The sequence below is a fragment of the Paroedura picta genome, chromosome 4 (genome assembly GCF_049243985.1).
Source record: "Paroedura picta isolate Pp20150507F chromosome 4, Ppicta_v3.0, whole genome shotgun sequence".
NCBI classification, from domain to species: Eukaryota; Metazoa; Chordata; class Lepidosauria; order Squamata; family Gekkonidae; genus Paroedura; species Paroedura picta.
The window spans coordinates 125,367,111-125,386,922 of NC_135372.1; the positions used below are offsets into that span (position 1 = coordinate 125,367,111).

General features: G+C 43.7%; 1 protein-coding gene across 2 annotated transcripts in view; it reads right to left on the reverse strand.

Annotated features, from left to right (window-relative positions):
* The window catches only part of SULF2 (sulfatase 2), a 349,962-nt gene that overhangs the window by 321,570 nt on the left and 8,580 nt on the right, over window positions 1–19,812 (reverse strand). The window contains exon 2 of one of the 2 annotated variants that reach the window (XM_077335558.1): window positions 8,935–9,004. The exons of the other annotated variant lie outside the window; for it this stretch is intronic. The gene's annotated coding sequence lies outside the window, so the exon portion shown is untranslated. The remainder of the gene's footprint in view (window positions 1–8,934; window positions 9,005–19,812) is intronic. 2 annotated transcript variants of the gene reach the window in all.

Below are 19,812 nucleotides of genomic sequence, written 5' to 3' on the forward strand. Positions count from 1 at the left end.
AACCCACGATGGGCACCATGTTGGGGATCCCCGTTTTAAAATAATTAGATATATGTTTTGTTTCAAGTGCAACTGGATGCTCTCTAAAAGATTCCATTCTTCCTTTGCAACTTCCTTTTATTTCACATCTTTATAGCCAGCGAAACTTAAAAAACCTTCCACAATCACTGAAATATTTTTCTTTTATACTGTTGTGGGCAGCCATATATGACTCAAGATCTGACAAATTCCTGAGGTGCTGTGTGTTACTGCACTGCAACCAAAACAAAAGCCTTGTGGTACTTTAACAACTAACAGATTTATTGCAGCATTGGCTTTTGTGGTCTAGAGCCCACTTTATCACATACATGAAGTGTTATCCTCAGCTGGGGGAGGATATATATATATGTATATATCTCCATACACAAACAGATAAAGAAGAAAAACTGTAAAACAGTGGGCCACAAAATGCAAGGAATGCACCTGTAGCAAGCAAGGTATTGTGCTGCCCTAGCTGGGCGCATCCAGTGGCTGTCCTAATAGCTACACCCTCGGCCGGTAAGCCAAAGCCAATTCACAATTCAATAGCAGAGTCAAAGTCCTGTCTGGGTCTTAACACCAGTTGGTCAGAACAAAGTCCAAGGGAGAGCCAGGGGGTAGTTGAGTAGTCAGTGGACATCAGGAACCAGGGAGGCAGAGTTGCAGCCCAAGAAGCCGTAAGTAGAAGTCAGGAAACCAGAGATCAATCAGGCAGAGATTGTCACCCAATCCCATCTTTGTGAAAATAAAAACCTCACCCACCCCCCTCCGCGAAGCATGGCAGAACCTTCCTTCCCCGGCTGCCTACGTGTGGATGCAGAAATCTGGGGAGGACTGGGTCCATTGGAGGACTAATTGCCCTGTTGCATGAGACCACTGGAAGGCTGCCATGGTGCAGAAACGGTATCTGTATATTTTTAGGAGGTAGTGTGAGGCCTGCCTGTTTGCCGGGGCTCCTGAGGGGTTTTGGATAGCACGCGTCTTTTATAGGGGGAGGGATTGGGGCTTGTTATCTTTGGTTTTAGTTGGGGATGTTTTAACTATTATCATAAGACTAACTTCAAAGCCTGTTCCTAAGAACGGGCCTTGAAAGGGCCCCCTCCCCTGGACCCCAGCCAGGCAGTTTAAGGTGGCCTTGGGTGGCAGCTCGCAGCCAGATCAAGTGGGGTGGGTAGGGGCTGGGCAGCTCATTAGCAAGGCTTGGACAGAGCTCCTCAGCAGTCAGCTAGTCAGCCCCTTAGCAGTCCTTAATGAGCAGTCAGCAGGCCGGGAGGCCCTCGTGAGCACGTCCAGCCTAGCAGGCCAAGAGGACCTCGTTTGGAGGTCCTCCACCACGATCCTTTGCCCAGGGCCTCTCCCCTTACCTGCTGCTGGCTGCAGGCACTGAGACATCTGAGAGCAAAGAGGCTAGAGTCCAGGGACGGAGGGTGGGAGCTGCAGGGGCAGGCCAATCATGGCAAAGCTGGCTGCACCCTGATTGGCCCTATTCCAACTTGGACAGCTGAACACATCCCACCCCCTAGGCTGTTTCATAAATATATTGAGGAACAACAACGGATAAGGATGCTTGAACTAAGAGGAAAGGCAGAATATAAATGTTTTAGTAAGTAAATAAATGGGCTCTCAATAACTACCAGTATGGGCATTCAATAACTACCAGCGGCTGCTGGCAATTTAGCCCTGCCAGGGCAATAGGAATGGGAAAGAAGCTGTAAAAGTATCTCAAGATTCCCCCGAAAGACTCATAAGACTGCCAGTTCATGTAAAGTTTCAGGGAAACTGACTGAGCATGTGCACCCCCTCTCTCTAAGGAACAATATGCTCCCTTCCTCCCCATTCTGAAATTATGCAAGCCAAAAAATGACAGAAGAGGGCCTGATGGCTAAGGGAGCTGCTGAGGGCACAAGAATGGATGCCCCTCAACCCCACATTGTGCTAAACATGAATTCTATCTCCTATCTTGCTGGATGAAGCTTTTTGTTTTCTGCAGTCAAGTTACAGATGACTTGTGTCAACCTCATGGGGGTCTTCAAGGCAAGAGATGGTTTGTCATTGCCTGGCTCTGTGTCACAACCTTGGTATTCCTTGGAGGTCTTTCATCAAAATATTGACCAGGGCTGAGCCTACATGGCATCCCAGATCTGATGAGATCGGCCTAGCCTGGTTTACCTAGGTCAGGGTGGAAGAAGGGTACAATCCCCGGCAAGTAAAACAAATCACACTATTGCATTTTAATGGCCTCTAAAATGAGGGAAGCCTGTTCCCGAGGAAGCCTGTTCCACTGAGAAACCGCTCTGTCAAGAACTTCTTCCTGATGTTTAGACAGAATTTTTTCCATTAATTTCATCCCATTGATTCTGGTCCGTCCCTCTAGGGCAAGAGAGAACAATTCTGCTCCATCCTCTACATGGGAGCCTTTTAAATACTTGAAGATGGTTAACAGATCTCCTCTCAGTCGTCTCCTCTCCAGGCTAAACAGACCAAATTCTCCCAACCTTTCCTCATATGTCTTGGTCTCCAAACCTCTCACCATCTTTGTTATCCTCCTCTGGATACACTCCAGTTTGTGTACATCCCTCTTCAACTGTGGGGCCCAAAACTGAACACAGTACTCCAAATGAGGTCGAACTGAAGCAGAGTAAATGGGAAACTAAGAAAAGCTACATCTGAAAACTTCTTTCTTAGTGAAACCAGGGAATAATAATTTTTAAAAGGAATTTGCAAAAAGCTAATACCACATAGAGCCAATGCAAATGAGGACAGCGGTAAACAAAAAGTCCCAAATCTGACTTTATTCATTTATTTATTTTGCATATCCCTATTTAAAACGGCAGCATTGTTTTCTCATGCCTTGGTGGTGAACCTATTTGTACAGCAAATTGTTACTGCCCAGCTTCTGTTCTATTCTTCCTCTTATTCCATTCTATGGCAGAGTTGAAAAGATATCCAGCTACAAGCAGACAAAACCCACTCCAAAAGATCAAAGAAGGCTAAAGTGGTTTAGACACAATTCAAAGCCCAAATGCTAATGTTTCAGATGAACTTGCAGTGAACCATATTGTGCATGAAATCATTTTGATCCTGTCCCACCGCTGCATCACCTGAATGTCTGCACTAATGATATCATGCCATACGATGACTGTGTTTAAATAGATGGTTACCAAAAATATCTAATGACAGCATCTCCACATAATAGGAGATAATGGAACGTCGAAGTCAGTACAGTTTGGGAGGGAGACGCAATACCACAAAACCATCTGAAGTAAGTTTCTATTTTGTTTTACAGGAAGTAGAGTTTGATAGAACATTGCGTGCAAACTTTGTTATCAAGCAAGATACAAAATGGGAGATATGGGCATGGGAGACTTCACTGTGTCCATTCCCTGCTGCTACTGAGCAGAAAGAACTTGCAGTGAAAGATTTTCACCTTCTTCTCCGAGAAGTCCCTGTATTGAAATTTCAAATCCATTTTTTGGGGGGTTGGAGTTTGAACATATCTCATTCGTGTTGACACTATCATTTAAAAAAATAAACATACAGCCACAGTTTATTGGTCAGCTTATAAACAATCCTTCCTTTTCATCTTTCCAAAGGATGCAAGCAAAGTCATTTCCAATTTAATATAGCCAGAAAAAAAGTTGTTTCTAAAGCAACCCCACAAACATTCAATTTTAGAGAATGCTCTAGATAAGAGCATGTTGGCAATATCTTATAAATGGTAACTATTTTTGCAAACATGAAACAACAACTTTGAACAGAGCAATGTTTTCTTCCAGTAGAATAAAAAATAAAATCATGCAAGCTGCTTAAAATATTATATACATCACTCCAGGAAAATTGGTTCTGGGAACAAATATCAGGCCATTTTATGTATCTAGATGTTTTAATAATCTTTGGGGAGATGCAAACTGCTAACATGCCACGATGAGTGCATTAGTATTTCAAGCTAAACTGTTTTACCATGAAAAAATTAAAACCAGACACTGTGCAATAAAAGAATTGTTGTTACTGAGTGGATCATTTGTCAACAGAAACGATGAGTCTGAGAACAAAACTACTTTGGGTAATAAACACTAGGCGGGGAAAACTTTCCTCTTTCCTCCTGAAAGACTTGAAACAGCCCTGAGTGTCTTCTATGCAGTGAGAAGGAACACCTAGGAAAGGTCCACATAGAAAATGCTTGAGCTTTAAAGACTTTAAACGGGAGGGGCCATGGCTCAGTGTTTTGCTCAGCATGAAGGAAGTCCTTGGCATCTCCAGGTGAAAGGATCAGGTGGCAGATGATGTGAAAGATCTCAACCTGAGGCCCCGGGGAGACACTGCATAATCTGAGTAGACAATACGGACTTTGATGGCCCTAAGTCAGTAAAAGGCTATGCCATGTTTGCTTAGCACACATCCAGCACACATTGTTTGCTTAGCACACATCCAGCAAGTGTTCTAGAAGCAAAGGTGAAGAATTATCATACAAGACTTGATCCTGTCCTGTGTTCTTGGAGTGGAATAAGACACACATTTCATCTCATCAGAATACCCAGTTCCGTTCCACCTCCCAAGTATTTCAGGAACAGTCCGTCTATGTGAAGCAAGAAAATCAGTGGATTTTCTTCATACACACTAATCTGGGCTGACATAAATTTAACACAGGATAAATGAGAGAGCCCTGAAAGTACTAAGTCAATAGATCCTTACTGGATCACCACAGAGAAGCAATTAAATGCAGGCTTGCTGTACTCTGGTGTGTACAAGAAACATAAGGCAAACATAAGGTGAGTTGGTAGAAAAGGATTTACCAGGACAAAACTATAGAGTAAGAGGTCAGGCAGACCACCACAGCTTTATTCATTGTGCCAGCAGGTTACAAGCCTCAAAGCCTAAGGGTAGGAATTGCATCTAGCTAGCTGTCACCTAGGTAAATGCTCATTAGATTAATTCAAAGGGCAAAGTGACTCAGGAAAATACTGACTGGTTCTTGGCATTTGCAGGCAGAAGAGTTGCATAAGCCTATACTTTGTCCCTGCAATACGTTGTTAGTGTCTAGGCTGCTTCAGTTCCCTGCCCTGGTCACTGGATGCTTCACCTGGAAGCCCCACTTACATGCAACTAGACCACCTCCTGATCTCATTTCCTGCCTGTTCTACTTGGCTGCTTCCTATTCTTGTTCCCTGAATTCTACAACATTCATGCATCATCAACAATGAATCCATTATATCTGAATTAAGACCATGTCTTCCACTTGTCAGCTACAAGAGTTGCAAAGGGCAAATATAGATGGTCATTTGCCAAATGATATATTATCATGGCATGTCTTTGGTACAATGGTTAACTGAGTCCATGCCCGTATGGCTATGCTACCCAACAGTGAGGGTTCTCCCATACTAGGGTCTCAGCCTTCTAAATGGTAAGGACATTTTTCTACTTCCCTTCTTCCCCAGCTATTTTAAAATCTGATATAGGAGTATGGGAAATTTACCATCCTACATGAGAAATTTATATGTTGGTTGAGAAAAGATGTCCATTTTAGAATGGGTCATCTGGTTAATAGTATAATGCTCCTTAACCCTTGAATGGTACAGATAACCAAGGGATATTATGGTCATCTCTATGACGTCATGCAAATTATGAGCCATGGAAGTTACCCCTTGATGCTCAGTAATATTTGGCATGAGTAGTACAGCCCTTCTCAACTCTTCTACCATTGAGAAACTCCTGAAACATTCTTCAGGCTTCAAGAAACCCCAGAATTGGTGTGATCATGCAGAATATGGTTGGGAAGCAGAGCTGTGTACATGCCCACCTGGAGCCTCTCCCTTCCCCACCCCCTCCAGGCCTATCATTGGCCCTTTGTGGCGGGGAGAGGTTGCCATGTTAAACACCTGATAAATATTTAACAAATTAACTCTCACCCATTCAGGAAATCCTCCCAGGGCTGTCAAGAAACCCCAGGGTTTCATGAAAACCTGGTTGAGAAAGCCTGAAGTCTACATGATAGTTTACCATATAGCACCGTACTGTAGTCCCTACCCAGAATAGATCATTGGTACAAATGAAAGCAATCTGACTGGGAGTGCATAAATATCAAAACTAGTTCATGGACCAGGTTTTTCAGCCCTGGAAATGCACATCCAGCACCCACTTTGCATCCATGCTGCTTACCTGTTGAATTGTAGTGATGATTCTTGTCGTCTCAACTAAAATTCATCTCTGCTATAAGTACATTAATCTGAACTATAACAGCAGCTGCACACCCTTAAAACCTTTTTGCATTAGTCAGCATTAGCTGTTTTCCACTTATGTCTGCACCATTTATTATTATGTGGCAAGTGGAACATTGCTTTCCCCTTTAAGAAGAAGGCACAAAATGGATGATACAAGGACAGAAAATGTTTTGTTTTATTAGCTGAGTATCTGAAATTATTATAAACAGCCCATTCATTACTCAAACTGATAGGAAGTCTCTTAAGGCCAGGAACGGTTCAACAAAAATAGAACTTACAACATTGGCTAGCTTTCTAACAGATGCTACAGTATAGTGCCCTCCTGAAATAATTCCGAAAAGCAACTAGCTATGGACTTGAAAAATCCAGCAAACTATAAATTATGATTAGCAATATACAGACAATAATTTCACTAGATAGCAACCACCCTCTTACCATTGTTGCAGCATTCATTCTGAGACAACAAAGGTGACCTATATACTATAAGCCACTTGTGTTCCCCATCTACAGACAGTTAAATCCACAGATCAGGGCCACATGAAGGCTAAACAGATTTTTCCGCAAATGTGGGGCTCTCCCCAGGTCTGCAGAAAAATCTGAAAATAAAAAACCTGAACACTTTCAACACTGAAAGTATACTCGACAAGATGGTGAATGCTTTTGGTGTTATACTACTGGTGAATGCTTTTGTGTTATATGTTAGTATATGCTGCATCCACACTTTACCATTTCAGTCATCTGTTTCAAACATCACAAACTACCTCACAATATTGTTGTGAGGACAGAGTGGAGGAAGGGAGAACAACGTGATTATTATTTATTATCATTTATTCGATTTGTATGACTGCCGCTCTTTGCCCAGAGCACCCCAAAACCTGGAACAAGCCTTGAACTATTGGATCCATTGAACTATTGCCTAGAGCAGGGGTGGTCAAACTGCGGCCCTCAGGATGTCCATGGACTACAATTCCCAGGAGCCCCCTGCCAGTGAATGCTGGCAGGGGCTCATGGGAATTGGAGTCCATGGACATCTGGAGGGCCGCAGTTTTGACCACCCCTGGGCTAGAGGAAGGTGGGACATTTTTGCCAGTTTCCATTTCCCATTGCAGGATCCCACTTTGCCCCCCATGTGGTTTGTGTGGGTCTCCTGACTTATAGAAACTGAATCAGAGGGGACTCAGTTGCGAGTAGCAGCAGAGAAGATGCTGGAAAGTATTCCACAAACATTACTCTGCTATTTGGATTCATCTCCAGGGCTGAGCCCAAGGTCTGTATCTCCTTCTCATCACAAACAAACTGAGGTCTGTCTATGATAACTGAATACCACCATTGTGTGTACACAACCAAAAGTGAGGCCTTCGGAACCATAGAAAGTAAAACATCTTTAAAAAATGAAACATCATTTCACAAGGACCACATTCAAGCATTAGTTAATATTTAACTCGCACAGCGACTTTGTAACCATGTTCTCCATTTTATTTATTTGGAGAATGTACATGCCTCCTCTCCACAAACCTGCTTGACAAGACACATGCAATTATTTAATTGCTGAAACAGAAAATGAGCCCAAATATTTTTCGGATATTTACTGATAAATGATTCTAGTGAGGATTTGCTAATATATACTTCCTTCTTTATTTTTTATAAATATTTATAGATGAAAAATAATGGTTCACTCAGCAATGAAGGACTTTGAAGATAAAGATCCTTAGCTGACAAATATCAAAAGGAGAAATTCACAGCAATCAAAGTGTACTTTGCAAGAATTTCTGCTTCTCAAAGGGATCTGCTTAGTACAACACCAAGAGCCTCTTGTGGCGCAGAGTGGTAAGGCAGCAGACATGCAGTCTGAAAGCTCTGCCCATGAGGCTGGGAGTTCAATCCCAGCAGCCGGCTCAAGGTTGACTCAGCCTTCCATCCTTCCAAGGTCAGTAAAATGAATACCCAGCTTTCTGGGGGTAAACGGTAATGACTGGGGAAGGCACTGGCAAACCACCCCGTATTGAGTCTGCCATGAAAACGCTAGAGGGCGTCATCCCAAGGGTCAGACATGACTCAGTGCTTGCACAGGGGATACCTTTACCTTTAGTACAACACATACTGTATCAACATATAGTATTTTATTGCTAGGATACAATAGATACCACCTAAGTAGATTGGGGATAGAGTGAGCCAACACAAGTATTCTTTTAAAAATTAAATTTATCCAAAACATCATGTTTCCTCATACTATAGCAGTAAATTTTTTTTTAAAAATGAAAAAGAACATTAAAGAACTATTAAAGTTTTATCCAGGCTACAGAAGAAAAATGTTTTAATATCCCACTTTTCACTACCCAAAGGAGTCTCAAAGTGGCTTCCCTTCCTCTCCCCACAACACAATGACAGGTGGGGCTGAGAGAGCTCTGAGAGAAACTGTTCAGTGAGAGCAGCTCTGACAGGACTGTGACTAGCCCAAGGTCACCCAGTTGGATGCTTGTGGAGGAGCAGGGAATCAAACCCAGGCCACCAGATTAGAAACTGCCGCTCTTAACCACTAAAGCTCTCAACAGAGCTGGCAACAGCTATCAAGCAAGTTAGAAAGCAACTGATTTTTTATCTCCTTAATAATGCCATAAAATTACAGTCAGTTTCCACCATTTCAGCAACACACTGACAAGCTATGGGGATTTTTTCTTTTTCAGGGAGAGTCACTTACTTGGAAAAACTCGGTTTCCACCTCATCATGCCATTGTTATTCTCAGAGCAGCTGCCCGGCAGATATTGACCTGAAATAGCAAAAGAGAATAGTGCATGTGTCATCTGATTGCTTGCAAAGGATATTGACTTGGCTTCGCTCTATCCACAATTTGACGCTAGCTACGCTTTGCTACCAGCTATCAGGCCATCTTCAAGGTAAACACTCAGACGTGACCTGATTCAGTGGGTCCTGAAATGAAATCCAGCCCAAAGCACTGAATCTGAAGTAAACTTTTCTTCTTGCTAGGCATGTTTGAGATTGCAGTCTTAAAGTTGTTGCACATGTTTACAAAAGGCAAACTCTGGTTCAACACTGAGATTATACTCAACGAGACACGGAGCCAGCATACTGGTTAATGCTTCTGTATGATCTGTTTGTTTGCTACATCCACACTTTACCATTTCAGCCATCTGTTTCAAACATCTTGAGTGTCCAAAAGCACACTGAGTGAATTGTGCCTGAGTTCAGCTGAAGTTAAATCCGGGCAAAATGGAGGAGAAGCTAGTCAGGAAGGCCGATGTCTTAGAGCAGTGGTTCTCAACCTCCCTAATGCCGCGACCCTTTAATACAGTTCCTCATGTTGTGGTGACCCCCAACCATAAAATTATGCAAGGGTTCTTTCACAGAAATTAAACCAAAACTGAACAATGGCGTGAAGATCCATTGTTCATGATTGCATATAAAATGTTTTTTTTCCCGGGGGCACTGCTGGTGGCCGAGCGCAGGCACCTGCAGGAGGAGCGGAAACAGCAGTGCCCCCCCCAGCAAAGCTGCTTGCCCTGCCACGACTCCTGTGAAAGGATCGTTCGACGCCCAAAGGGGTCCTGACCATGAGAACCACTGTCTTTTTTGAGGCTTTTACGCTCTCTGTTTTGATAGGGTTAAAAGAATTCTGTCAAATTCTGTTAAGAGTAAGGAGTTTTTATTATTATTTTTATTATTATTAGATGGGGTGGTTGCAAGAGTACTTGATCTTGCACAGAGACTGGCTCTCCATTTTTAGATTCAACTGATCTAGTCACACCAATCCATCATTTGGTAACTTTGATGCTGGACTGCTGTAATGTGTTTTACATGGAACTGCCCTTGAAGACAATCAGGCTTCTTCAACTGGTTCAGAATGTGGCAACTTGTATGCTATCTGTCTCTTCCCAGCATGCATGCAAGTAGTTCAGTCTCTTCCCATACATGAGCATCTACTGTGAAGCTCCCTCACTATTGAACAGCTTTTCTGAACATTGCATGGTTCTGGAACTTTTCAGCACATACATTTCTGAAAGACATGTTTGTCTACGCTGGTTCCCCTGTTAAAATGTTTCAATATTTAGTATATATTACAGGTTTTCAGCCTAGCCATGGGGTAGAAACAACACTAGTCGCTGTGACGGGTAACCTCTGCCACCAGCTGGACTGAGGCGGGTCAGTACTGTTTGCAGCAGAGTTTGACACAGTAAACCATGAACTGTTCACCACCTCGCCAATGCAGGGATATGGGGGAGGGGGCGACAGTCCTCAAATGGCGGATCTCCTTTCTCCATGGTCATGGGCAGAAGATAGCAATAGGAGAGAGAGTATTTAGCTGCCACCAGTTCACATGTGGAGTCCCACAGAGAACAGACCTCTTTCCAATCCTATTTAACACCTTCATGGGCCCTCTTGTTCAGCTGGGAGGTCATCAATATGCAGATGACACCCAGCTCTTCATCCTGATGAATGGCTACTCTATTTCTCCCCCTGAATCCTTAGCCAGTTGTCTGGAAGCGGTGATGAGGTAGCTCAAGCAGAGTTCTCTGAAGTGCAACCCTGTAAGACAGAGGTCCTGTGGCTGGACAGGAAGGGTCCAAATGAGGAAGAACACCTACCCAACCTGGACAGGGTGCAGCTATTAGTGGCTCACTCCACCAGACTTTCTACCATCTATGCCAAGCCAAGCTACTTGTGCCCTACTTGGCCTGGGAACACCTAGCCACAGTGATCCATGCGATGGTCACCTCTAGACTGGATTTCTGTAGCTCAGTCTATGCAGGCTTGATCTGGAAACTGCAACTGGCTCAGAATGCCATGGCCAGGGTCCCACATCTAGCCTGCACTCCAACATCTCCACTGGCTCACAGTATAATTTCAGATCAGGCTTAAGGTTTTTTTGTGTGGAGGAGCTGCCTTGGTGAGTCCTGGCCACACTATTATATGCAAAAATCACATTCCACACCATAGCTCAATCAGTGTTCGGTAGGCTTGCATCAGGTTGCAGAACTGTGTTTTGTACTTATAATAAGGAATTCAGGTGAGACATTATACTGCAAGCACAAGGGCAATCATGCAAACAGGCACCATGCCAGGTGCATAGATTGCTGTGTGACCTGGGCCTTGATGATTGACTTTGGCCACTCATAGCTGTCATTTGCCTGAAACAAGAAGCGAGATGGAGTCATCATGCAGAAGTATTTGTAAAACCTATCAACCGCCAGTGCTAATTCCTGCACTTCCTGAGAAAAAACGAAGGTCATAACTAATAAAATGATGAGCAACTGTCTGGGAGTAACAGCAAATAAGCTAGGCTCCTAAGGCAACCACAGAAGTAGGAGTGGAGAGTATTTCCCTTGCCCTCAAAAAAGCAAATATCCCCCACACTTCTGTTTTCATACAGAAGCCAGTGGCCCGGCCTGCCCTTTTGTCAGCAGCAACAAATAGCTTTGAGTCTTTGGTGCTTCATTTCTCATAAAGTAATTGTTTAAAAACCTCCAGCTATCTTGCTGATCTTGAAGTTTCAGAAAACTCATCCATGTACTGGAAGGAAGGTTCCCTGAGCAAAAGTCTTTGTGAAAGAACTGCTGCATTAAAAAAAGAGAAAGACCTACAAGTACCTCTTTTTATAAAAAAGTTCTCAGTAGAAATAGAAACTCATGCATCAAAAATCCGTGCAATGGCATTTGAATTCAAATAGATCTGAGCTAAAGCCGATCGGGTCAAGCTTTCTGCTTGCGGCTCTGCATAGAGCTGAGCCTTTGCAAGCTGGACAATATAAGAAGCACAGTTCTACGAAATAACTAAAGGGGTTTTTCTGTGTTAGGTTCATGAAACTAAATGTCTCCCTAGCAGTTTTTGAAGAAAATAACAGTGGCCCAAAATTATGATGCACATCGCTACTTCACTTTAAAGCTAGCAGTGATTTAAAATGCTACCAAACTAAGAATTTTGCCTAGACCAGGGTTTCATGAAACTGGGATTTCTTGACAGCCCTGTAAGGGTTTCCTGAATGGGTGGGAGTTAATTATTTAATGGGTGATTTGACCATATACGGTCATGTAAACCCACCCATCCCCTCCCAAAATGGCCAATGATGGGCCTGGAGGGTGTGGGAAGGGGAGGCAGGTACATAGCTATGCTTTCCAACCATATTCTGCGTGATTGCGCCACTTCTGGGGTTTCTCAAAGCCTGAAGAATGTTTCAGGGGGTTCTCAAGGGTAAAAAAGTTGAGAAAGGTTGGCCTAGACCAGTGGTTATCAACCTTGGGGTCCCAACCCCAATTGGGGTCACCTGGACCCTTCCCTGGCATTGCCAGATTGGTGGCTGCTGCTGCTGCAGCAGCCAGCATCAGTGGTGGGCAGCCAGTGGCAGCGGATGGAGGCAGCAGTAGCAGGCAGCTGGCGGCGGCCAGTGGCAGTGAGAGGCAGCAGGGAGTGGTGCTGCGGCCGCCTGCTGCTGGTGCATCCTCTCGTCATGCACTGCGCTGCTGCAAACCCTTGCCCTTGGGCCGGCGTCTCTGGAAGCTCCTCTGGGCACCGTGGCCCCTTCGAATTCAGGTAGGCTGCCAAGAAATCTGATTGGGGCTTTACAATTGGTCCATTTTTAGAGTCTATGTAAGACTGATGAGTGGCTGATTTACAATCCTTTATTTGCATACTGTTTGGGTCAGTGTCAGTTGCCACATATATAACAACTACTGTCTGATAATGCATTACTGACTGATATAAATCAATAAAAAACTTTGCAGAGTTCTATCTAGAATGCCTTCTAAAAACATATCTTGGAAACCAAGAACAGAAAGTTATATACATTATCTCTTATTCTCACTAAGACACAAATCCTGTTAAAAGATCTGAATGTGCTGTGTTGATACCTCGTGTTGCCTTCAGCCAAATCTAGTCAGGCGAAGCAAAAGAAGAATCCATAGCTCACAGCCACTTGCTAGAATGCTGGTGGGGGGGGGGAAGGGGGTGGGATCTGAGAAATGCTATACAGCAGGGGTAGTCCACCTGTGGTCCTCCAGATGTTCATGGACTACAATTCCCATGAGCCCCTGCCAGCAAAGGAAGCTTGCTGGGCCCCGTTGCTGCCTGGCCAGCTAGAAGCTGGCCTTGGCCTCACTGACTGCCAGGTGGCCAACAGCACAATGTCCTAGTCAGTCTCCCCATGCGAGTGCCCCCTCCCTGGGGCCAGACATGGAGTAAGAGGCCGGGAGTTTCCTGGCAAACGGGGCCAGGAGCAAAGTCTTTGGCCCCTGTCCTTCCTCCTGCTCCGTCGATAAGGACTGATGGCTGTCAATGGTCCCCGGGGTGGGGATGGGTAGATCGGGAGGCACTTTGCGCCTCCTGACTAGTTCGAACTCTAGCCAGTTGGGTGAGGGGCCGACTGGCTAGAGCTCTTGTCTGTCCTGGTGAGGGGTACCGCCCACTCTCCGCCCACTTACCCCTTAACGAAATATGCTACCGCTCACCGAACGGTTCCAGATGAGAAGAGCATAATAGTCCTTCTGAATCAGACCAAAAGTTGTCCATCGAGTTCCCCATCCTGTTTCACGCTGTGGCCAACCAATTCCTCCGGTGGTCCAACAACAGGGCCTAGAAGCCAAGACCTTCATCTAATGTTGCCTCCTGGCAGTGAGATTCAGAGTCTCAGTCTCAGAATGTAGAGATTCCTTTTAATCATCATGGTTAGTAGCTACCGATATATCGATTAATCTGCCTAATTTCCCTTTAAAGCTGTTTATATCTGTGGCCATCACTGTGGCCCTCTAGCAGCATTTTGATACCCATCATTATATTACATGACCTCTTTTGCCTTTGGCTGGATTGCTCCCACTCTGGCTCCTGCAAACCTCAGTTTATAATTGACCACACACATTCAAGCAGTTGCAAGTTTTTCCTGTATATTAAAGATAAATATACTTTTTGCACAGAGACACCGGTGGCAAAATGAAGTCACTCTTGGAATTGATGAAGAATGATAAAGTCAGCGTAAGAAGCAAATTCTTTGACGTTACTTACGCAGCTCACGAATTGTAACGGTAGATCTAAATCAGATATATCTGTAATAATACATGCTGTTTTTAAACTACCTAAAATCATTTCCCAATTTTTTCCCCCCAACTCAGTTTTTCAATCCTTCGTTATGAAAGTTTAAGCAAACCTGACAAAGCAGGGAGAAAGGGCTAATATGACTGAACGACAATTGATGGGATACAGAATTCTTGATCAAAACACCACATGTTGCCTCTGGCTTCCTGCAAACCATGAGAGTTGGCTTCAGCTACAGCAATAAACGCTGTTGGAAATAACTGGATGAAAAGCCTCCTCAATTATTGGTGTCAAGAGGGGGAAGAAGAGCGCAGAGTAAAGCCGAGTAAGAGTGCATCCTGGGCTGTACGTGCATCAGAATGGACAGGTCTGTCTCTCTTCAAATCTCTCAGGCTATTCATGCTTCTCACAATTTATAATCTTCAGAAGGCGAAAGATCAAGTAAACACACAAGGTTGTTCTTGGGCTGATGTTCTGCTGCTTTGGGGTCAAACTGGACATGTGACACAGAACACTGTTCATTTTTAATTAATAAATTGCAAGAATATATGTCCCGAAGTCCAACTGGAGCCATACAGGGATAGGAGAAAGGGGTTTAACCCTAGGACCCAATGATCTCATGAGCACTTTGAAGGGAAAAGATGGGGTTTTGTAAGGTTCTGTCACTGTGATTAATATTTCACATTACAAAACCAGTGGAAAGTTCCAAATGGATACTTTGGAACACTAGGGAAGGGTTCCTCATGTGTTTTATGGTTTAAACCAGTGGTCCCCAACCCCCGGTCGGGGACTGGGACCGGTCCACAGATCAGTCGGTACCGGTCTGCGGTTTCTCCTCGTCCTTCTCCCCAGCTGCTGCCCCGGGGGCTGCCCTGCCAGTCTTCTAATGGCTCATCTTTGGTGCTCTCGGTGGCTGTCATGGCTGGGGCTCCCCCTCGGTGTGGCACTGTGCAGCGTCTAGTACTGGGCAGAGTGCAGTACTCAGGTATTTGAGACACCATATCCATCTCCAGTTAAGAAATATCAGGATGCAAAAATAGGTTTCACCAGGGCCTATTATGCATGCACTGATTTCCTCCACAATCCATTTGCTGGCCCTTTTAAATTGTCCATTAAAAAAACGTTTTTAAATCATTTCTGTTTATGCATGTGCTTTGATTCTGTGTTGTTGTTCTGAGTGCTTATTCATTCTAAACTGTTCTGACTGTAACTGTTGGAGGGGGGGGCTTCCTCCGTTGCACTGCAAAGTCACCTGACCACCACTCTAGCACATGCTAGATCCTCCACCATATCACTGGCAATCCCAAAACAGGAAACTCTGCCCATAGCCTGAAGCACCTTTGCTTTCTTATTCCTAAAACCTAGAACCAGCATTTCAGACCCCTCTGCTTTAATAGCTGGATAATTAGACAAGCCGTCAACATCACCATGGTCACTGATCAGAGGTAAAACTTTGTAGTTTCAGGAGTGTTCCCGGAAGGCTGTGGAGGAAATGCCATGCATAACACAGGGTAATTTTTACTAATTTATATAGCAATACAGTTGGCTCCATTGCCAGGGCAAATGGCATGTTTACATGATTGCTGAAAGAGGCAGAATACCAGTGGCAGATATTTGAGCTCCCATTGGTAGATGAGGGACTGCGATCAGTAAAGAGGAGGAGACCAAGAACATGCTAACATTTATGCATCAGAAAAAGACCGGCCTCAGTGCCGTCAGACAAGAAAAGTTGGTGCAAAGCTAGTTTCAGATACTACACTGGAAAAAAATGCAGTTGGCACTATGAGGAGGGGCTGTCATGCATAATAATAAAAAAACACAATGGGTTTCACGCAGTGAAAATGGTCCCTTGTGCAGAAATAAAAACAACAATGTCTTTTGGGGCAGACCTTTTGTGAGGTTTCTTGCCATGCATAAAGTGCCCAGTTTTCAGTACCAAGGTGCTGGTCATGAAAAATGGAAGCAATTATTAAACCTTGAGCAACCAATTCCACTTCAGGAAAGAGGACACGGTCTTTTACGAGCACACAATATCATACTTTTCCAAATCTTTTACAGAGATCCTTTTTAGCTGCAGCAAGATCTGTGAGAAAACTTAGTTTTCTTTTAAGAAAGACAGTTCTGTCCGAGAACACTTTAACAGGTTTTTCAGCTTAAACACTTTTTCAGCTTAAAGGTAGCATGAACACATATGAACACATACGAAGCCACCATATGCTGAATCAGCCCATTCCTCCATCAGGGTCAGTCTTGTCTACTCAGACTGGCATCAGCTCTCCAGTATCTTGAGCAGAGATCTTTCAAATCACCTCCTACCTGGTCCTTTAAGCTGCAGATGCTGGGAATTGAACCCGTAGTCTTCTGCATGCCAAGCAAATGCTCTACCACTGAGCCACAGCCCCTCCCATAAGAGGAGAGGCATTAGAAAATACTGCATTAAAAATAAACAGGTTTTCCCCTTTGGAGCTAAGATTTAATTCAGTTGCCCAGCAAGCCCTGCATTGCTCAGGTAGGTTTGCATAGTTACCTGCAGCTGTTTAATAGTAACCAAGATGAGAGCTTAGTGTTTAATCCACAATAAAATTATTTAACCAAACATTTGGCAAATGACCCGTGGCTGTTAATATGAAACACATGAGGAGACGGCTCTAGAACTGTTCAAAAGATTATAGCAGGGGAGTTAATTGGAGTTATGGCACTTCTTCCTACAGTGCACTGCTGGAGCTCTTGTTTAACAAAACCAAGACAAATCCCAATACAACAGGAGTGCTCAAGAAAAAAAAAAAAAGTAAAGGGACAAATCAAGTATGTAAAACAGTCTCAGGCATTCTTCAGTGATGTGAAAAGAATATAATGAATGCTTCATTGCTTAAAGGGGGAATATTTCATTCTTGCCAGGGAGCAGGTTTACAAAGAACGATATTTACATTTTCCTGCAACCTCTAATTTTCCCATTCATCATTTGCCTGAGCCTCAAGACCTTACTCAGTGCGTGGAATGTTTGCATACGCTTAATGATCCTTTTACCAAACAAATGGCTCAGATGCAAATGAGGAAATTAGTTAATATTGCTGATGCTGCGATGTTAGTTCCATTAATATCACAACGTGGCTCTGATTTACACACAAACCTGATTTACACATGGCTGTCTGAGAACAGTCTCAAGGCATATGACAAAAGCTAACCTGATCTGTCCCTGTAAATTGTCCAGATGAAAAGCCACCTGGGAACTGTGTGTAAGCTACTCAGAGCAATTTGCAGGAAGACCGAGGTATAAGTCAACCAAAAGAAAACTATTGTCTCTTATTAAGACAAGCTTCTCTAAATGTGCATTTGGCTCACAGTAGAATTTATGAGGATGACATAAATCCAAATAAATATTGCATACAAGCTAATTTAGTGAGGACAACATTTCAAAAAGAATGATTTAATCACTTGCTTTGTCTACTGAACATGTTTATATGAATAACATCTACTTGCTAACAATTCATAACCACTACGTTTTTTTTTAATCTTCCAAATTTGTGGAATAAAAGCAAGATTCTTTACCTTTTTCAAGATAAAGAATGTTGGCTTTTCAGTTGCCTTTACCTTTTCCCTCTGAAGAAATGAAGACTTTCATTTGTGTAAAATGTGAACTGTGGCTCTCAGTATGGGATATATATCCATTAGGCTTCCTGAAGGAGGTCTGAGATCTCCCCCCTTCATTTGACAGTGAGGAATGCATTACAAGTGACCACTTCACCTAAAACAACCTTGATAGATTGAAACCCTTAGAATAATCAGAGCTGAACTGCCTATGGGTCAATTTCTCTTCTTGACACTGGGAATATTGCTCATGGTTCTTCCTTTGTGGCTAAAAGTTAGCGTTTCTAAGTTAGAAAATTCCTGGAGATTTTTTTGGGGGGGGGGGATGAAATCTGGGGAGGGTGGCATTTGAGGAGGGGAAGGACTTCAGTGAGGTGTAAAACCACAGAATCCACCTTCTAAAACAAGATGAGAGTACACACCTCTAATACGAAAACAATTGTATATATTCAACACCGTGTTTGCACACATATTCAGGGCCTATGTAATAAAGATGATATGTAAATAGCTATTGTTCCAGGTGCCTCTGTCCCAAAGTTTTTGGATTGCTGGAAGACATCAGTATTTGCAAAGGTTTAGCCTCTTGTGGTGCAGAGTGGTAAGGCAGCAGATATGCAGTCTGAAAGCTCTGCCCATGAGGCTGGGAGTTCGACCCCAGCAGCCAGCTCAAGCATTCGCTGGCAGGGGCTCCTGGGAATTGTAGTTCATGAACATCTGGAGGACCACGGGTTGACTACCCCTGTCTGAAAATACTAGGGCCTTTACGCACGGGGATCTTTGTTGCAAATTGTTTGCGGAATGAAAAATCGCCATTTAAAATAGTGGAATTCGTCGTTATGCATACCTGCCTTTGTAGTGGAATCAGTTGCGTTTTTTAGCGTTTCCCACAGGCTTCCGGTCTCGGCAGAAATCGCTAGAAAGGAAGCGCTATTGCCAAGCTCGTCCCGCCCCTGGCCGTCAAGCAGCCAATGGGCAGCCGTTAGCATGCTCCCAAACAGCCCCTTTCCCTTTAAGAAAGTTTAAAAAAAAAAAAAAACAGACCCATAGCAACAAATCTAGGTAGATTCGTTGCAACGGAGAGACCCATCCAGCTGCCTAATGTGAGCTGTCGTTTGATTGTATGATCGTTGGCACGCTGCCTCGAGTGATAAAAAAAAAATCCCCCCCCCCTCACGGGCCCGATTTTCGGCTGAATTAATGTGTAAAAAATAAAGGGACTTTATTTCAGCAAACGGGCTTTTATGTGGTTTGTGCTTAGTGACTAAAGGTGAAGGACTGAAGCCAGGGAAGCCTCTAAACAGAAAGAGGCTCGCTGGTGCGTTTATCCCCGCTCGCTCGGAGAAAAAAAATGGCGATCGCTTCGCCGGAAGTTTGGAGGACAGGCTCAGGAGGAGGGACTTTGAAGAACCCGCAACAATGGTAACGCACAGGTCTTTAGCGCTAGTGTTGCAGATTGGTTGCAGAAGTGTATCGCTATCCGGAGGGTGAATCCACTTTTCTGGATTCCCCTAAAAGCGCTACAACGAAGCGCTTTTTGCTGATTGGTTTCAGGAGTGTTGCAGATTGTCTGCGACGTCGTGCGTTAAGGCAAATTAGTAGCGTTTTCAATTAGCAACCATTGTGCTATTTTGAAGCCGTGCGAAATGGCCCCTAGAATAGCAGGAAGAGAGCCTCCAGTGGCTGGCCTGTGCAAGTGCAGTCCCAATGTGGGATTTCACAGAAGACTGAAGATGAATCATTGGTTATCTTTCGCACACTGGATACAAACATGGCTCCCAACTACAAGAGTTTTCAGAATCTTTCATTTTATGTTAGCAAAATTGTTTGATATGATTCTGGATCAAGAAATTTGGCATCTAATAGCCAGATAATTACAACAGAATGCTTGAGCATCTGATAAACATTAATTATAAGCTATTCACTTGTTAAAAAAAAAAACCTCTCAGAACA